Source organism: Columba livia, chromosome Z (assembly GCF_036013475.1).
Source record: "Columba livia isolate bColLiv1 breed racing homer chromosome Z, bColLiv1.pat.W.v2, whole genome shotgun sequence".
Classification (NCBI taxonomy): Eukaryota; Metazoa; Chordata; class Aves; order Columbiformes; family Columbidae; genus Columba; species Columba livia.
In genome coordinates, this window is record NC_088642.1 from 50268594 (window position 1) to 50282350 (window position 13757).

At 37.6% G+C, this 13757-nt stretch overlaps 1 long non-coding RNA gene across 1 annotated transcript in view; it reads left to right on the forward strand.

Moving 5' to 3' along the window:
* Positions 1 to 13451, forward strand: part of LOC135577275 (uncharacterized) — a 15687-nt gene extending 2236 nt beyond the window's left edge. Inside the window, exons 2-3 of the long non-coding RNA XR_010468915.1 lie at positions 7848 to 7954; positions 9452 to 13451. This is a non-coding gene — a long non-coding RNA (uncharacterized LOC135577275). The remainder of the gene's footprint in view (positions 1 to 7847; positions 7955 to 9451) is intronic.
* Positions 13452 to 13757: the final 306 nt, after the last annotated feature.

Here is a 13757-nt window from a genome sequence, read left to right on the forward strand (position 1 = left end):
TTCTTATCAATCCTAAAATAGAATCAGTTCAGATTGAATCAAACTTTAATATGCTCGCTGTACTATCAAAGCTATGACAGCCTGTCCTCCTGTATTTTTCAGGAAGAGTATTTTTATTTTTCCTTTGATGCACTAACTTTTTTCAAAGTGCCAATGAATCTGCGCAATATGGATTTTCAGGGATACAATAAAACAGTGTTTGAACAAAGTTACACAAAATTTTGATTAAGAAGCATATGTTGATGGCAGGTTACATTTCCCAATACAAATGAACAGTAGACAAAGATGTAACTACTTGATCAGGCTCATTTCCAAATATAGATAATTCATTAACCCAAACATGTAAATTATGATCTGCTCCTTTAGCTAATAATTCTAGAAGACATTTAGTCTATTTAATGCACTGCCTGTTGGGAAAACAAAAACTTGAACTCTCCTACACAGATATGGACCTAAGCCAAAATCCTAGGCCTGGTCTTCTCAAATGTCTGAAACTTGCACATAGATTTTGCAGCTCAACATTGTTTTCAAAAAAGATTTTAATCACAGATGGTACAGAACACTATGATGATTTAGGGTGCTGCCATCTTCCTGTAGCAGGAAAATGAAAAATGTAAGCAATCCCTAATCTTTTTCGGAGAAAATAAGGTGGTTTCATTCAACTGTCTGGTGAAGACTCTTGAACCAAACTGAAATTACCTGGTTTCACCTGCGCAGAGGACATCTATCCATGTCTTTACAAATTTTTACTCTTTTTTTTTTTTCCCCCCTTTCTTAACAAATAGAATTAATATTTAGTTTGGAATACTGCCTAAAATGCAGGAAATGTTGAGAGCAAACACGATCTATTATCTTAAGTAATACTGGTCAAACAGTTTTCATTGCTAATTTATGCAAAACATTTTCTGTATTGTCTGAAGCAGTTGCTAATAACAGTTATTTAGAAAATGCATAAATGACAGTCATCATTATATTTAATTTAGTACCAGGAAAATCCACCTTTTTACTTTTCCTCATATAGTTATGGGTGAAAAACAAATGAAAAGCTAACAACTCTAAAGAGGTAATTTAAAATTTTCTTTTCGCAAATAATTTGTTCTGATTCTTTGGCTCTAGAGGTAATCCTTAGGCCTGTTAACATTGTCTAGATAAAGAATTATAGCCATGTGTCTCTCAGCTCTTTTCAAGAAATGTGCTTCATCTTCGAGCTGCTATGGCTTTCTTGGCTTCAATGAAAAGAGACAGCTCTGACCTCCGTTTGGCAGTGGATGAAGGTATTCCTGGCATTTTGCTTAGAGACAATCTACACTCTGTCACAAAAATCAAACTAAGATTTATAAGATAATGCTGAACAGACCTAAACATTGTATCTTCATTAATGGAAAGTAACACAGACAAACCAGTATAGATGCATCCTTCTGATGAAAAAGCAGGAACAACAAAAATTGAAAAAGTGGGGAAATGAACAGATGAACAAAGGACCAAATGGTATCCAAACACTTCAAATTTTCTTTAGTATAACTGGGGTGTGGAATAGAGAATAAACTTTTTTTTTTTTGAACCCAAATTCCTAAGGATAGATCAAAGGAATTTTTACAACCTTGATGTAAGCTCAGGATTCCTACATTTATCCATATGCTATTTTCATGGTTCCATTTTAAATCCTTTTTGGTCAGAGTAGGAGTAAAAAAAGCACAATAAAAGGATTTTAAACTATGTTTTAAGCAGATCACTGAATTCTCCTCTGGTGTGTATTTCTCTGCTGACACTATTTTTGTAATTTCAGATTTACTTTAAATCCTCTTAGGATGCTAAATTAAATAAAGAACATTTTCCACATTTCCTACTCAAAACTATTAATAGAAATTGCACAGTTAGCCAGGATAGCTAGAGGATTGTCTTATAATGCTAGAATATTCATTTCAAATGTATTTTATTCTCTGTGTAAAGTGCTCTCTGAAATAGATCCAACTGCACTGTTTGTATATTGATGAGTGTTATCCTGCTGAGGTTCACTTTTAAGCTGTTGCTGCAGAAATCTACTAGACATACACAAAACTCCAGTTGTTAGCCCTATATAGTATTCATAGTAGGCTTTCAGCTTCATATTAATTTATTTAATCACCATCTCTTCTCCCAGCCTCTTCAGTTAAGCAAAAGATACTGCATTCATAGAAATATCTAACAGAATTATTACAGAAGAACTTCTGGATTTTTCAATTTGGGAAGCAATATATGCTGTAAGAAGGCTATTTTAAGAGTGTAACTAAGTATCTTAAAGACTCAGCATTTGAGTCCCAGTCTAGCAGTTTATAATACCTTCAGTATACCTTCAGCAACGGTCAGCCTGGCCAAGCTTTATAGATGCTGGACACTGAAGCACAATGGAGTACAAGTCTTTTATGCATGGTGAGTCCCTCTGCAGCTTCTATATCAAGGGACAAAAGAAAACAGGTACAAGGATAGCCTTTATTCATACTCTTGCAGTCTGTAGTTTTGTAGTCGATAAAGCAGAATTTCTCCATGTTATCAGTTAGAGGATTACAGCTTTACTGAGCCTGATATTCACAGAATTGGTATCCTCACCTCAGAAAGACAGATTTCAGTTTGGTACAGTGCATTTCCAAATTCTAGAAGCTCTCTTTTTTTTTGTTTGTTTGTTTGTTTTGTTTTTGTTGGTTTTTTCGTTTGTTTGTTTTGTTGTCTTTGTTTTTGTTTTGTTTTTTTTTTGTTTGTTTTTGTTTTGTTATGTTTTGTTTTGTTTTTGTTTTCCTAATCTCGTTAGGTCTTTCAAATGTGATTTGGGGAGTTGGAAAGATTGTGCAAGTTGTATCTTTGATCAATGTGTTATCATCACCTCTACTTCTGTCATAGCTGCTAATTTAGCTACTTACAATGTGACCATCATTACAATATCTATTGCCTTATAAATTCTGAAAGACAAAACATTTGCTTTTATCACAACATGTATGTGCATACATCTATCTGAGAAAATAATAAAATTTGGTTGACAGAGACCTCTGGAGATCATCTGGTCATCCTAACTGCTCAGAAACGGGTCATTAATAAATTAATTCGACCAGGTTGTTTTGAGACCATGCGCACACGGGTTAGGTGCATTCCAAATATCCATGCAATACATGCAATCTATCATTTGATGCATATAATCCCCTACAAAACATTGAGTGAGGCAAATGCTCTTCAACACAATACAGTACTGCAAGCTCTTTCTACAGAGTATAGTAATCAGAAAAGACTAATAATGTTTGGTCAGTAAGTTGCATTTTCCTGTCCTCCATGCAAAAGAAGAGAAACTGCAGCCAGGTAGAGAGGCCTATTCCATCATCACTGAATAAATCTCCACCTGCTGTCCAATAAAAAAAAAGGGGCAAATAATAAGCAGTAGTAGAATAGCTTCAAGTGGGGACAGTCCACATGAAAGGTTTTCCTTATTCAGTCTTTCCCTGAGATAATTTGTTCTTGGTAGCTCTGTTCCAGAAGTGGATCCTGCATGACGTGTACCTATTGCCTTTCTTGGCCAGGTACAGTTATTTTGACATCCTTGACCTTGCAGATCTCAAGCATCTCTAATACTGGTTGCTGCCTTTCTGCACTTGATTCTTTAAGGACATTTTGTTCTTATTGCAGGCCACTTTGAATTTAACCAGTTCAAGGTTTCACATTACTCCATTTAGTGCCTATTGGTCAGGGTGTCTAGTACAGATTTTTTTTTGCAGCTTTCATCCCCTTTTGACTGGGATGTTTATCCCAGCGGTTCAGAGCTTAGTGAGGGAATATTTGATGGAAGTGTATCACATAACAGAGTAAAATCTACAAATAAAAGAACAGATATGTGGTCTTAGATTGGGTAGCTGAAGGAGTGTAAGAGACCTGCAATAAAAACTAGTTTATTTACCTTATTGTAGTATGCATAGATTCTGGAGTTAGATATGCTGGAAGACTGGATGCTGAGCAAAATGTTAGAGTTGAGACAATTCATTCCAGTTGAAAAGCTCTACTATATCATCATAATTTAAAAATATGTCTAAATTAAATTCTGATGATTGAATGGGCAGTGAAAGTATGCAAAATGACTCCATACTAGACAGAGGCAATGTTTGTTAATGAAGCTGCTTTTATACATACTAGTTTGGTTCAGCTTCCACTTTTGTGAAATCTTTTTTGTGTGAGGGAGGGAGAAGGAGTGTGATAGAGAAAAAACCAGTGTGAAATTGGAAAGGTAACAGATTTTCATTTTGATTTTCTAAGCCAATTGTAGCTTCTTCATCACCATTATTTTTCATTTCCTTCTTCAGTAGTTACCAATTACCAAAAAGTTTGATCAGTTCTTTCAGTTTGTGTAAAAGGAACACGCTCAAATGTTTTCCTGCGTAATATAGCCTCATGATTACACTTCACTATTTAAAGCAGAAGTAGTGGCTTTTATGCAATTGTCAGAGCTTGCTCAAAATTAGCTGTGTTATACTATCTTTTCTAATTGGTTGTCCAGGATTTCTTTCATAAGTAACGGTTTCTGAAAACTATCAGTACTCAACTGCCAAGGAGTGCTCATTACTTTGTTTTACCACAAACTGACTATGTGGTAGTAACAAATCTATACATCTGTAGAATGAGTATCACAGGATTATGCTCCTCTTTCTCTAGACTGAGCACTTGACAAGGATTGGCATACTTATATTTCTGTTTGCAGATAAAACATATAATATAATAACAAGAATCTGATTCTGGCATTATTCTGTTACACAAGCATAGCAAACTTTCCACAGTATTGATCAGCTAAGAAGGGCAGTAAAGCATTTTCTATTATTTATAAGCATCAGGCTTAGCTGATATATATTGGCTTGTCTCACTTAGGAATACGATTTTTTTTTTCCTAGAAGTTACAAAACACGGCCTTCTAATAATGGCAGTAGAACCATAGAAAAGACACTTAAGAACACTGAATCCAATCGTAAGCCCAATTCTGCCAAGTCCACCCCTAAACTACGCCCCTAAGTATCACAGTATCACAGTATGTTTGGGATTGGAAGGGACCTCAAAAGATCATCTAGTCCAGTCCCCCTGCTGGAGCAGGAACGCCTAGGTGAGGTCACACAGGAACATGTCCAGGCGGGTTTTGAATGTCTCCAGAGAAGGAGACTCCACAACCTCCCTGGGCAGCCTGTTCCAGTGCTCTGTCACCATCACTGAGAAGAAGTTTTTTCTCAAATTTAAGCGGAACCTCTTGTGTTCCAGCTTGATCCCATTACCCCTTGTCCTATCATTGTTTGCCACTGAGAAGAGCCTGGCTCCATCCTCATGGTACTCACCCTTTATATATTTATAAACATTAATGAGGTCCACCCTTAGTCTCCTCTTCTCCAAACTAAAGAGACCCAGCTCCCTCAGCCTTTCTTCATAAGGGAGGTGCTCCCCTCCCTTAATCATCTTTGTTGCCCTACGCTGGACCCTCTCCAGCAGTTCCCTGTCCTTCTGGAACTGAGGGGCCCAGAACTGGACACAATATTCCAGATGGGGTCTCACCAGGGCGGAGTAGAGGGGAAGGAGGACCTCTCTCGATCTACTAGCCACCCCCCTTCTAATACACCCCAGGATGCCATTGGCCTTCCTGGCCACAAGGGCACAGTGCTGGCTCATGGTCATGCTGTTATCCACCAGGACCCCCAGGTCCCTTTCTCCTACATTGCTCTTTAATATGTAAATTCCCAACCTATACTGGAACCTGGGGTTGTTCCTGCCCAGATGCAGGACTCTACACTTTCCCTTGTTAAATTTCGTTAGGTTATTCCCCGCCCAACTCTCCAGACTGTCCATGTCCCGCTGGATGCCAGCACAGCCTTCTGGCATATCAGCCACCCCTCCCAGCTTAGTGTCATCAGCAAACTTGCTGATAGTACACTCTATTCCCTCGTCCAAATCGTTAATGAATATATTGAATAATATTGGCCCCAATACTGACCCCTGAGGCACTCCACTAGATACTGGCCTCCAACTAGACTCCGCATCATTGACTACCACTCTCTGGCTTCTCTCCTCAAGCCAGTTTGCAACCCACCTCACTACTCTATTGTCTAGACCACACCTCCTCAACTTAACTGTGAGGATGCTGTGGGAGACTGTGCCAAAGGCTTTACTGAAGTCAAGGTAGACCACATCCACCGCTCTGCCATCATCCATCCACCTTGTTACATTCTCATAAAAGGCTATGAGGTTGGTCAAGCATGACTTCCCCTTGGTAAAGCCATGCTGACTGCCCCTAATAACCCTCTTATCCTTGATATGCCTTGAGATGGCACCAAGGATTAGCTGTTCCATTACTTTCCCAGGGACAGAGGTGAGGCTGACCGGTCTATAATTACCCGGGTCCTCCTTCTTGCCCTTTTTGAAGACTGGAGTGACATTTGCCTTCCTCCAATCCTCGGGCACCTCCCCCATTTCCCAAGACTTGGCAAAGATGATGGAGAGTGGTCTAGCAATGACTTCAGCCAGCTCCCTCAGCACCCACGGATGCATCCCATCTGGACCCATGGATTTATGGATGTCCAGACTATTTAATTGCTCCCTAACCCAGTCCTCATCGACTAAAGCAAACTCCTCCATTGACCTGGCTTCATCCGGGGTCTCAGGGGTACAGGGCTCCCCAGGACAGCCTCCAGCAGAGTAGACAGAGACAAAGAAGGCATTCAGTAATTCTGCCTTCTCTGTATCTTCTGCCACCAGGGCACCCACCCCGTTCATCAGTGGGCCTACATTGCCTCTGGTATTAGTTTTATCTGCTATGTATTTGAAAAAGTTCTTTTTGCTGTCCTTGACCCCTCTCGCCAGCTGTAATTCTAAGGAGGCCTTGGCTATCCTAGCTGCCTTCCTACATCCTCTAGTAGCAGCCTTATATTCCTCCCAAGTGGCCAGCCCCTGCTTCCATGACCTGTAAACTCTCCTCTCCTCTCCATGTCTACATGCCCTTTCAATTCTGCCAGTGATGGTGACTCAATCACTTCCCTGGGCAGCCTGTCCTACTATTTGATAACCCTTTTAATGAAGAAATTTTTCCTAATATCCAATATAAACGTCCCCTGGCACAACTTGGGGCTGTTTACTCTTGTCCTGTCTCTTGTTACTTGAGAGAAGAGACCAACACCGTCCATTCTACAACCTCAATTCAGGTATTTGCAGGGAGCTATATGGTCTCCCCTCAGTGTCCTTTTCTCCAAGGCTAAACAACCCCAGTTCCCTTTGCTGCTCCTCATAAGTTTTGTTCTCTAGAACAGCTGTCTGTTGACCAATACCTCCAGGTCCTTTTCTGCTAGGCAGCTTTCCAGGTAAGAACCATAAACTTTATGTGTTTTTCCTTTACTTATTTTAGTTTAGGAAGTATCACCAAGTATCTGGTGAGTTCTTGTATCACTGGGAAAGACTTATTTCTAGAAACAGAAATGGATTACAACAGTGTTGGCAACTGAATTTAGGGTCAAGTTTACACACCTGGAGGTGTTGTAGGAAAGGAGTACGCAAATAGTATCTAGAGAGTTCAGCAGTATTGTATTTGCATCTCTACACTGAAAAACTGCCAGGGCCCTGAGGGCACTGACAGACCTCCTTCTCCATGCTCAACCCACAGGATATCTCCCACCACAGCCCAGGACATGATTTGTGTCCCCCCTCCTTGATCTCCCCTTGTTCCCAGCTGCCCTGCTCCTGGCCTCCTGGCTGGGATGGTGGGACTGGCCAGGTTGCCAGGCACTGCTCTGGACCTTGCTGAGCCCTGGCACTGGGACAACAGTAGGTGCTTCTTTGCTTCTATTTTTTTTTTTTTTTTTCCCTCACAGTTATGCAGCATGTGTGTAATTCAAGCTTACATTTCATTCATCAAGCCAGTATGAAGACTTCACAAAATACAATCCGAAGAGCTGTTCTCAGAGAAAAAGACAGTAAGGTAAAATACAATGACAATAATCTCTGCTCTGCTTAGCTGCTGATTGCACTGGCGTGTGTGTACAGATAGGGTGGTGGCTGGCGCAAGGGGGAGCCATCACCTATGATGCCCAAGGGTCTGGTCAGCAAAGGGCTTCTAACCTTGCGAAGCACAAAGATATGCATATTTTGAGTACCACTGCACAGGGAAAAATACGATTCCAGAGGTAAGGATATTTTTAAAATAGCAATGGTATTACATTCACAAAGGCATAATCCATGATGCTCAATATGTGAGAGGAACTTAAAGAGGCTAAAAGCTCACCTTTTGCAAATGAATATGATAGTATCCGATGTACCATTTCTTCTTTTTTTTTTTTTTAATTAAAAAATACCTTAAGTTCCTGAACACTTCAGTTTTTCCCTCTGTCATACCAAGCCCCTTATCTCTATATATAAAGTATTTTTTTGTCAGCATGAGTGGCCAGTCTCTAGGCTATGCACTTTAGCATTCAAAAAGCATACCCAGGTTCAGCACTTCAGAAAAGTGAGTTTTGTGATGTGGCTTCTGTTTATGTTATTGTTCAGATGCCTGTTGCATCTGCCATGACACAGCTTTGGTGACTCTTCTTTGCTGGTGTCTCAACGTCCCATCAGCCATGTAAACTCCAAACAGTGTAACTGTGTTAAATTAAAATAAAGCAAATTCATTTTAAATACTATCAACATCTTATCTAAGACAACCAGCAAGTTCCAAAACTGTAAATAAATTATTGTGAGATATTCACATGGCAGAATTAGAGTTGGTTTGTTTGCTTTACTTCCACATGTCCATTCCTCAAAAAGTTATTGGATTTTGCTTCAGAAAAATTGTAACTTTGAAATTAGTATAATAACTACATTTCAGGATAAGTTCACATTTCATTTGATGGTTTTTAATGTCATTTAGGTATTCTTAATCTTATATCCATTTTAAATAGGTAAATGCATAGACATTTGTTATAAATACATTTATATATATATATACATATACTATGCATTTATGCAAGAAAAATAATATTTGTATTGTCTGGTTTCCTACATCATCTGAACTGTTCCTTCAGTACTGAGCCTTTTCTTTTTTGAGGTTAAATGTCCCAACAGACTTTTTTGAAATAAGTGGCTAACATGCAACAGTTCTCAGACCCTAGACTCACAGATAAAGTGCATCTTACTCAGAATTAAGTGTATATGCATATTTCTATGTGGTATTCATGTTATGAATTACTAGCTATAAATTGACTTGAATAGTGTTTCTGATGAGCCCTATTATGTATGTCAGTATAATGGATTAATAAATGTTGAGGCTGAATAGAAGAAAGAATACTCACTCAGGATGTAGTAACTAAGATCTTGTAGGGATTGCATTCTATAAAAGAAATAAACAGGGATAATTCTTTCTTGTCAGATAAGGCTCGACTCCAAAAAACAATTTAGCCTTTTGATCGCTATCAACACTATTTTTCTTCTTTCTCTACAGCTTTTGTATAACCCTTAATGGATTTGCCCAGATGTAAGCTGTGACCTTGCAAAGAAGTGGGAAGTGTTCAATTTATCAATTAAAACATCTTCATCATCAGAATCATTGTTGCTTTGTGTCACCATAATTTGTGATTGTTAATGTCAGATGAGTTCATGCTCGGTAGAATAACACTTGAAAAGCTAAGAGTTTGAATCTCTAAAGTATATTTCTTAGTATAGATTCCTAGCCTATAAATCAGGAATATTTTAATAAACTATTTCAATATATTTTATGGTGGCTAATAGGCTTTTTATGCATTTTTCTTAATTTCACAAATGTCATTGGCTTGTTGACATAATGAAATAACTCAGGCAATGAAGAATTTTTTTTATTTTCAGAATCTCAACAACAGGGATATATACTGAGAAGGAAAGAAATGTGTGACTTGTGCGATCTATAAATAACCTACCATTTAAGAAGTAAAATCAGTTAATGTTTTATGCAGATTTCTGATAGTCTCAGTGGAACCTTACTTAATGCTGTAGGGTCGAGCTATAGTGTTTCTATGTTACTATACAGGAATTAGTTCAGGGAATATGGTGCTATGAAGGCATTTGTTTTTTAAAACACACGTTCCAGGAGCTAAAAAATCAACTATGTACACATTGCAATGGAAATAAATCTTCTGTGTAAGGAGTTTGTAAAAAGGCTAAAGCTGTTATAATGCCTTTGAGTATAAGGCATGGAATCTCTACTTGTGATGCAGTAAATTTCAAGAACTGAAAAAAATTTAGTTTGACAAACAGTGAGGTACCTAAATAAAGGCACAGGTAAAGTGGTATGGGTAAAAAATTTCAAGTTTACTCAAAAAAGTGACTTGAAGTTTTACCAAAAAACTACATGTGGTAGCCAAATATTCAGTACAGCCTGGAAACCTACAATTTTCAGAGTTCATAGAAGTCAGATTTTGGAGGATGGACCTCCAAATAAAACAGGTATTTTTAGGAAGTTTTTTTCACTTTCTAAGTACAGAAAGTGAGGTTGTTAGTCATAGTTTACTGACACAAAATACTATCAAAACAATCTTGAATAATTTTGTTTGGATTTTCAGAGTATTTTTATGTTATTGTCAGTACCAAAATACCAAATCATTTTTGAATTGAAGATGTCAATATTTGTTAATCATGTCAGCATATTGTCCTACTTTCTCAGCCTGATTTTTTTACAGTCGGCTTCTAGGACCCACCTTACACTAGTTATTTTCCTTATCTGATACTCTTGCTAGCAAAGGCAGTTTACATCCCTGTGAATCTGCACAGTACATCAGACTGCAACTTTTCTCCAGGCAGGGTTTCTAACCAGTATGAAATTTTGCTGCTGTTGGGTTTTACAATGTGAAAGATGCCATGACTTATAGACTGAGTGTTTTCTCTCAAGATTCCTTCCAATCAGAGGAGGATGAGTCTCTTCCATGTTGTTATTAGGAAGCTGTCTTGGTACAAAGAGATTAAAAGAAGAAAATGAGATCTGGGAATTAAAAATCAACCAACCAACCAAAAAACAAAACAAACCAAAACAAAACAAAACAGGAATAAAACTTGCTGTCACCTGTCTCTTATAAAAATGATCCCTTCTCTGTATTTAGTATAGCAACTGACAATGTCCTGTAAGATGAATCTTTCCTGACTGCTAATTAATCAATGATAGCTCTACTATTCTACTAATGTTCTACTGCTTCCTTATACATGTTATTTCTTTCTGACACCATTCTTCAGCCTCAAATACCCTATGTTGTTTACCAGTACTCGTATTGGCAAGTAAAACAAAGGCTGCAGTCCTCAAGAGAATGTAAATTATTAGCCTTTTACCCTGATGTCCAATGCCTTTTTTTTTTTTTTTTTCCCCTCTGGCAGCAGGACTAGCATAAATAGGATTGTATTTAGACAATTGTTTACATTCCATTTTTGTGGCTAGGAAATATCTGCTTGACTCAAACTTTAAAAGTATTTGTGTAAGCTTGGTGCACTGCAAATAAGATGCCTTTAACATTAAGAATAACATTAAGGAAAAACATATATTTTATTAGTACTGTGTGGGTAATTATTCCCCATATTTTAAAATGAAATTTGTTCACACACACAGGCAACAGAAATTTCTACAACCATGCCATGAAAATGATATTTCACTCTTATAATTTACATTATAACATCCCAGGACTTAAACATTACAAAGAAACAAAGGATTAGACTTTTTAATAGTAGTATTTTGAAACCTGAAATACTCTACCATGCTTGATGGATTAAAACAGCAGGCAACGTATATAGAATATTTTTAGGATAGCTTACAACTACTTCCAAAATATGCTTAAGGGTTACTTAAAACTTGATTGAAAGATGCTCCTCAGAATGTCTCCATAGTTCTTCAAGGAGGTGTAAGAGGCTAGTAAGACTGAAGCCACAGAAAATACTTGTAAGTGGGATTCCTCCTGTTGTGTTTATTTTCCACAGTGTGTGTAATCTTCAGAATCACAAATCATTGTGAGTGTCAGGGTGATAATCAGGATTAACTGTATCATATTGATTTTACTGCTGCTTAGAGCACCATCTGCTATGGTTATGGGCAAAGCTTTAAATCATTGTAAATGTGAACAGTAATGATAAAAATGTTTGTCTTTGGAATCACAATTCTGTTGCAGAATAGCCAGCTGACCACAAGCAACTTCACACCTCTTCTGTTTGACTAGAATGTGCTTCAGAACATCACTGAACATGCTTCAGAAAGTGTGGGAGCATATTCAAATAACAGACATGAAAAAAGAACAAAATAAAATAAAAAAAATATACTATGACTCAGTTGGGTGCTTAACCTTTTGTTCAGGCTACCCTCTTCAGTGGCATGTTAGACAATGGGTACTGACAACTGGCACTGTATATCATAGTGACATTAATGTGCTGTGGAGGAGGAGAAGGGAAAACAGCAGTTTGGTTTTTAATCACTTGGCAGATGACAAGGATCATTTTGATTTCCTGCAAGCATGGCACCATTCTTTGCAACAGCCCTTGTGCTTGCTCTAAATATTTGAAGCATTTCTCAAGAATTTATTCTTCCCTTAATATGTATTTGTTATACAAAACTAATGCCTATTGACTTAGTATAGCACTAGGGACTCAAAAGTACTTTTTAATGAGTATATGGGCTTATGTAGCCTCTTGGGACTTTGATCGATGGCAGTGAGAAGTAGCAAATCCTTTCTCTTTGTACTCATCATGTTTATTTGAAATATATATCATGAATACTAACATATTTATCACCACTAAAGTATTTGGGTAATGAAAAAGTACCAAAAAGTTTAATACCAATAAATTGATGAAAGGGATGAAGGGAGTCTGATTCAACCCCAACAACCTGTTTATTGGGAAATGACACATTGGTATAATATGAATAGTTTACTGAAAAGATAGTTGATGGCTCTTTGTGGGACACTCAGCAGGAGGGAATGGCTAAGAACCATTTTTGTGTACTAAAGGAAAATGTAGTCTCATGCATGTTTTGATGATTGAGAGGTTTACAATATTCTAATTACATTAATTATGAAGACTCTGGATTACAGGAATTTCTGAGAGGAGCAGTTTTATATATTTTTGATGAATTTTCTATGAGTAAAGACATTCATATGGAAAGTCTTTGCTCCAAGTAACTAGTTCTTGTTTAAAGAGACAAAGTCAGGAGAATATAGCTAGCCTGAGGAATGGATCTCAAAACTAAAAAGGTACAAATTTGTCTTGTCAGCCCTGACTTGAAGGAAATGCAGATTTCATATGAAAATGAAGCCAGCTAATGCGATGTTGTTTTGCTTTAGGTTTTCTTTTTTCATATCTGTTTTCCTACTAACTAGGGTCCTACTTTGTACAATGAATCTCATTTTTTTGTTATTTTACCTGCCTTTTGTCAGGTGTAAAGAGAGATTTCAGGATTATCTGCCAGATGCTTAATTCTCTAGAGCATAAAATGTGTAAAAAAATAAAATAAAATAGTGGATTGCTCTTGAAATGGCTTGTGTTCCCTGCAATGTAACTTGCTGGGTTTGCAAAGTTTTCCTTCATAACTGCAGAATGCTTTAGTAGCAACTTTTTAGATTGAAGCTACTATCATGTCATGGAGAGGACACATCCATGTGAAAGTATGAGAAAAGATACTCTGCATAAAAGTGAGAAGGTTATGAATCTGAGCTAAAGGGTTCCTCTGGATAGCAAGAGTTTAATAAAGCTTTCTATTGTGTTAGGTGTGGCAAGTGTTTACACTTGGCAGGCCTCCAGCCTTATAA